This window comes from Prunus mume, linkage group LG5 (assembly GCF_029339155.1).
Source record: "Prunus mume cultivar Tortuosa linkage group LG5, ASM2933915v1, whole genome shotgun sequence".
NCBI lineage: Eukaryota > Viridiplantae > Streptophyta > Magnoliopsida > Rosales > Rosaceae > Prunus > Prunus mume.
Genome location: NC_142702.1, coordinates 24,910,582 through 24,918,255, shown reverse-complemented (window position 1 = coordinate 24,918,255; position 7,674 = coordinate 24,910,582).

Genomic DNA, 7,674 nt, shown 5'->3' with positions numbered 1-7,674 from the left:
TAAGCATAGTCACCGTGCACAACTTCTTGAAATGCGACTTGGATTTAGAGCCGATGCTCTCCATGTCTGTGGCATAGAGAACAAGGGCTTGAACATCATCAGTGGCCTGAACAGACTCGTTTATGGGTTTTGCATCACTAGAGGAGGTCCACAAAATAGATAACGGAAGTTTCTCTCCATAAAAATTTCCTGCGCCTAGTTTCGACTGAGAATTATCTGCCTTTTTAATGGTTACATGTCCTTCCACGATGAAAAGCATCATTTCAAGTGTTTCATCCTTGTTTATAATGATTTCTCCACGAGTATACTTCTCGGGCTTAAGCTTCTCAGAGATTTCTCTCAAAACTCCTTCGTCCATGTCTTTAAGCAGCGGCACCTAGAAATTGATACAATATTTGAGAAAAATAATCAGCAATTAAAAATATAAAGCAAACTTCTTATACTGGGTAGCTAGGATGATATATAATGGTTTTAATTGGATGTGTTTTCTTCATTAAGTTCTAAATACTTGCTTCATATATATAGTACTGCAGATGGACCAACTTACTTTCTTCAGCCAAGTCAACCGGATATCTGAGGGAGAGGCAAAATTGCTGAAACGCTTCATGAACTTAGAGATTACCCTCTTGGAACTAGAGCCCAAGTTCTCCATGTCTGTGGCATAGAGAACAAGGGCTTGAACATCATCAAGGGCCCGAACAGACTCGTTTATTATGGGTTTTGCATCACTAGAAGAGGTCCACAATGGCGCAACTAGAAGTTCCTCTCCATAAAAATCTCCTGCGCCGAATGCCCACATAGAATGAGTTGCATTTACAATCGCTACACGCCCGTCCACAATGAAAAGCATCTTTTCAAGTGTTTTATCCTTTTCAATAATGATGTCTCCACGAGTGTACTTCTCGGGCTTAAGCTTCTCAGAGATTTCTCTCAAAACTCCTTCGTCCATATCTTTAAGTAGTGGCACCTGGGATTATATTACATACATATTTGAGAAAAATAACCAGCAATTAAAAATCTAATATATATAATTGGATATGAATAATGGTGGTGAAAAAATTAAATATGATGCATTTGGATACCTTCCTCAGCCTACTCAACGGGCTGCAACTTTTGATTTCTTCGTGGGGAAGAATAGAGAGGATTTCCCTCTCCACATCAAAATCCGAGGTTTTAACAAGCTCTCTTTGTATCTCTTCCATGATCTTCTGCTTCCTACTAAGGGGGATGCCATGGCCAGATAACCATGATTCTGCTTTTCCGTCAATTTCTTCAATCTTTCATAAAAAACAGATAATGGTAAAACATTTAAAATATAAAATATTGCCCTTGGTTAATGAATTTATTAAGCATTGAAACTTTTAATTAAATAAGGATAATATAATAAATTAACATTTTTTTCATATTAAAAAATTTTAAAATCAAAATCAAAATAAGAAAATGGTCCTATTTTCATAGAACACAACTTCTCTTTATTTTGGATAAAATAAAATAACAATTGCACACACTGACGAGAAATTATAGAATGGTACGGTATCACCACGTCAGCGGGTGATACTTCCACTCATATATTGACATGTGTCTTTTTAACCCTCTACTAATTAAATTATTTCCTAGCTAGACATTAGGTATCAGTTTTACCCTTTAGAACTAAACTAAAAAAATAAAAAAAAAGATGACTGCAGCCAAGGTCTGCAGTCCTATATCCCCTTGATGTCGCCCCCTCTCCTTCTTTTCCTTCATATCTCTCTCTCTCTCTCTCTGAATCACTTTATTTAATAGTTGGCGTTTATTGGAATCATCTCTTGTCAAGGCCATGCAGGATTGAGAGCAAAGTTGGATAAAGAGAACTTGGATTTGGAGTTTTTGAGGGAGATAGAGGCAACCTAGATGAGGAGATTGAAGGATTGGGGAAAGGAATACAAACAGGGATGGAGGGTGCTACAGAGGGAGACTCAACTGGACGGAGGTGGGAGGGGCGACGCGTGAGGGGGCTGCGAACTAGAGAGAGGTGGGAGGTGTGACACAGTTTTTTTTTTTCTCTTTTAATTTTTGTGAAGGGTAAAATTGGAAACCAATGTCTAGCTGAAAAATAAATAAATAAATAAATTTTCTTTTAAAAAATACACGTGGCAAATTTTAAAGGGAAGTATCACCCGCTGACATGGTGATACAGTATCATTCTATAATTTCACACACTGACATATTTAACACACTAATTTGACAAACATACACTATTACGTTTCACCATTTGGGCGACGAAAGATTGCGCGACGAAGAATAATTCGTCGCGCAAAACATACTGGCAAACATGAACAGAACTTGGTATGATGACGACCCTTATATTTTGGCAAACATGGCAACACAAATTGTGTATCTAGATGACCCTAAAGCCGGAAGCGGTTGGAACGTTGTTCAAAAGATGGATCATAGGAACGTGTATGCTATACCAGAACTAGACCCAACTGACAACGACGTCGACAATGTGGCTGACCAACGTTTAGAATCTTCAATGGAAAATGATGCGGAAACACTTCGAGATACTAATGTTATACAAGAGCCATTTCAAATACAAGGAGTGTCTTCAATCGAAATACCGATTTAGTCAATTACAATTGACCTCGGTGATCTTCCGCGATACGATGTTGCAGTTGGCACGAGCAACGACGATGATGTAGTTATAGAGGAGGCGGAGGAGGAGGAGGAGGAAGAGGATTGGGAGACCGAAAGTGATGATAGCGACGATAACGAAAGTTATTATAGTTCAGATGATGAATGATGAATTTTTTTTGTAATTTTATTATGTTAGTGGACATATTTTGTGTAATGCAAATGTTTTCATATATGTACTTGTTATATCCAAACATTATATATGTGCAAAAATGAAACATTATTAAAATAAATGTAGTTATAAACCATTGGCAAATAAATATATCCAAGTAATTTTAATAATAAAGTTTAAATTTATTTTGACAAAAAACTTTTAAAAAATGAAAACCATATAACCGAAAAAATGAATACAAAGAAAATAAGATTATCAACAATCCTTCAATTCTCAAATCAAAAGAAAATAGAATAAATCATACTTTCATACAATTAATTATATGTAATGATGAATAATTCAGCTTAATAATATGTGAATGAAAATAACCTTGCGCGACGAAGGCATAATTGTTGCGCACATTTTGCACGACGGAAAATGTAAACGCCGATACTCTATTATTTGCGCGACAAATAATTCCGTCGCGCAAGTAGCTTTTGCGCGACGAATAAAAAGACCTCGTCGCACAAACATATACATATATATATTTTTGATATATACACACGTATATATTTGAAATTGACGATCGAAGTAGTTCACTGTATTCACATAGGGTTAAACAGTGTAGTTGTAAAAAATCATCAAAATCAGAGTCAAAATAACCGTTAAATCATGACTTTTCGTTTATAACCGTCGAAACGTTTTGTCCCGTTACTTGATCTCTGAATGTTTTTTTTTTTCTCATTTTCGATGTATATGATCTCGAAGTATAAACAAACATATTTGACGGCTGGATTACTAAAACTAGTTTCCTAGAATGCATATTCCATCAAAACACAATATTCATAAAAAATGAAGAATTTATTTATACATTCATTCAGTATAACATAAGATTATGTGATGTCATGTACTGTAAATATCTGAAATTGAAGATCGAATTACATCTCTGTATTCATATAGGGTCAAGAATCGCAACTGTAAAAATTTTTCAACATCGGAGTTAAAATCACCGTTGAATCGGGACAGTTTGTTTAGAACCGTCGAAAAGTTTTGTCCCGTTACTCAATCTCTGAATGTTCATTCATTATGATTTTTAACGTATACGATCTTGAACTATAAAAAAAGAAGATTGCTGGTTGGATCATTGAAACTAGTTCAGGAGTTCGGGTTTAGGGATTAGGGTATAGGTTTTAGGGTTTAGGGTACAAGGGTATGGGTTTGCGCGACGAACTCACCTTGAATTCATCGCGCAATGTGAGAAAGAATTTTAGCCTTCTCCGCTCCAACACTATGCGAAATTTTTTTTGGCAAAATCTAGATTGCGCGACGAACTCAAGTTCCTTCGTCGCGCAAAACCATGAAAAAAATTGTAGCCCTTCTCCGCTCCAACACTAAGCGAAATTTTTTGGGCAAAAATCCAGATTAACGAACTCAGCTACCTTCGTCGCGCAAAACCATGAAAAAAATTGTAGCCCTTCTCCGCTCCAACACTTAGCGAAATTTTTTTTGGCAAAATCTAGATTGCGCGACGAACTCAAGTACCTTCGTCGCGCAAACCCATGAAAACAATTGTAGCCCTTCTCCGCTCCAACACTTAGCGAAATTTTTTTTGGCAAAATCAAGATTGCGCGACGAACTCAAGTAGCTTCGTCGCGCAAAACCATGAAAAAAATTGTAGCCCTTCTCCGCTCCAACACTTAGCGAAATTTTTTTGGGCAAAAATCTAGATTGCGCGACGAACTCAGGTACCTTCGTCGTGCAATATCATTTCATTTATCTTCCCCGCGCAAAATCAAATCCCAAAATTTGGGCGGCTGGACAAACTTGCGCGACGACACTAGTTGTTTCGTTGCGCAAAGGTGATATTTTCAGAACTTTGCGCGACGAAAGTATGTTTTTACGTCGCTCAAATGTCATATTTTCAGAACCTTGCTCGACAACAAGTCAGTATTGCGTCGCGCAAAAGTTATTTTAATGAATTTTGCGCGACGGATTTGGTTATTCGTCGCGCAAAGTCGAATAAGTTTTCTGAAAATCGCGATCTTCTCTTTCTTCTCCAGTTTCTTAAACTCGAACCCTAAAACCTCTCTCTCTCCGCCGTGACCTCAGCCCTACTCCGCCCCAATTCAGACCGCCACCACAAGCGCCGAACCTCGGAGCTTCTGCCGTCGCCGTCGCCCATCCTGCCGCCGTGATTTCCTCCGTTTAGGCCGAATCTTCGCCGCCGTTGTTCTCTCTCCTCCGGGCACCAAATCCGGCAATTGAGGTATGCTTTCTGGACTATTTTTGATGCTTTAGCTGATAGTTGGGTAGGATTTGATTGATTGTGTGCATAGGGTAGTGAATTTGAAACCCTAGGTTTCGGCCGGTTTTGAAATTGAAATTCGGCCACTTCCGGCCGTTTTTCGGGGTAGGTCCGAGAACAAAAGTGCCTCCAATTGATGTTTTGAACCTAGGGTAGGAACCTTGGCCCTTAATTTTTAGGATTTCCCGGTGATTGTTATCGCCAGGCACCCATACGCGCGTGTGGTGGCACGTGGGGTATCTGTGGCATAGGGCATTGGGTCCCAGTGCAAACATTTCGTTGTCACGAGCGCGTAGGTGTGCTCGGATTGGAATTTGGTTATTGTTTGAATCTCGAACGGTTCGAACTTATTGTGCGATTTTTGGGTTTGATATGTTCGGACCGTTGGATCGAGCTGAAACTCACGTATGTGGTACCAGTATTTATAGGATCGTTTAGGATTCGACGGATCATGGATCGGAGTCCCGGATACTCCGAAATCGCAAACCCTAGGTCAAACTATGATTTTAATTAATTAGTTCAATTTTTTAATGACATTGTATGTGCTAAATTTGATTAATGAAATTGTGCAGATGTTAGACTTGATTAGACGTCGTAGGGCGGTGACGACTACACCGAGTTCGAGCCCCCGCTCGGTATCATCCTTTAGCTCGATGGAGCAAGACCACGTGCTAGCTGGTCTGGGGATCCAGCGGCTGCATCATCATCTTCTTCGGTGGTGCAGCCTCTTAGCGCTAGGCGGCGACACCGCCCGCTACCACCACCGATACCACATCGATCGATCTGGTGCCTCGGGACACCTCCAGGTATATATACCCTTCCACTTTCGTTTTTTTGTTTTTAATATTTTTTTAATTGGGAATTTTATGGTTCAATTTGTTATTTACTTAATATTGTCATATCCCTTTGCAGCCAAGAGGAACACCCGAGGGCCGTGTTGGTAGTGAAGACGGCGAAGGTCACCCGGGTGAGCAACGATCGTACAGATCGGATATGACGAGCGCCATCGAGCTGCACCGACGGCGGACTTGCATAGCTCCTTGGCCCACGACATTGGCCACGTCGTTCGGACCCATTGCCTGATGCAATGAAAGTCTTGAAAGGTCATGCCTGACGAGGTCAAGATGCAAGTTCGCGGCCAGTTGTCGGTATGTTTCCTATCTTTTAATTATTTTTCTTTCAAATTTTATATATTTCTATTACTTAATATATGTAATGAATTTATTGCAGACGAACTATCACTTAGAGGACCTCCACGAGGAGACCTTGGCGACGTCAATGCACTCTTCGGTGAGAGGTACAAGCAGTGGAAGAGCGACTTGCACCACCATTTTCAGGCGTTTGATGATCCGCAAGTCGCTCTTCAGGAGGGTTGCCCGAAGGAGCTTGAGGGGCGGGAGGATAGTTGGGTGTGGCTTTGCGCTTATTTTCAGGCGCCCGATTATGTGGTATTTTTTTAATAATATTTGTTTAATTATTACATATTTCTTATTAATGTTTATTTTATTTTTTATATCTCATTATTATTTAATTGATTTATATTTCAACTATTACGTTTTATTTTTTGTACAACAGAATAAAGCCCAAGTGAATAAGGGCAATAGGAAGAAGAAGACTCTTCTCCACCATTCCGGCTCCAGGCCCTTCTCATATAGGATGAATGCACGGCGTCGGGTAAGAATAATATAATTTATATTTAATTTTTAATACGTCATTATTATTAATTTATTTTGTTCATACTAATATTTTCCTTCTCTTGTTCAATTAAGGGGGGGTCGAAATTCCCAGAGATCGACGTCTTTGGTGACGTTTATGTTCGACCTGGGAATGAGTTGGCCGAGTCCCTTCATGTAAGTATTATTTAATTTTAATTCTTATGTTACGCTTTCAATTTATATGCATTTTTGAATTTATATTTTATGTAATGTTAAACAGACGACGATTGTGGAGAGGAGCCAGTTGGTTCTTCAAGAGTCCGCCTCCCAACTTCCTCTCGAGACTCCGATCGAGTCTGTGGATCCTCCGCATGATGATGGATTTCAGATTTTGACGCAGACGTTGGATCGACTCTCGGGAGGAGGCCGGAAATGTATTGTAAGGGGATGGGAATGCCCGGAGAGGAACCTCGACCGCGGTCATCGTCGCGAGCAAGCGGTCGTTTTGACATCGCGGTTGCCGAGCTTGAGGGTCGATGTCGGTGATTCTGCAGTCCCTCGCGCGGTCCGGCATTCCAATCCCGAATTTTGGGGCGTTGACCTCCGAGCCCGTCCACCCCGAGCATCTCCAGCACACCACGGCCCCTGCAGACGCCCATACCTCCAAGCCGCATGTGGCAGATGACCAAGTAGATTTTGGAACATTATTTGATTAGTTTTTTATTTTTATAATTACTTTTACAATATTTCTCTTGTATACATTTCTTTTATTTTATATAATAAATATTTTCTTTGCGATTAATCTTTTTATTGTAATTTCATTTTAATTATAAAAAAAACCAAATTTATTTTTAAAAAAAATTAAAAATCAAATAATAATAAATTTTTTTAATAATATATATTACTTTTGCGCGACAAAACGTAAATCGTCGCACAAAATCATTTAAATAAAC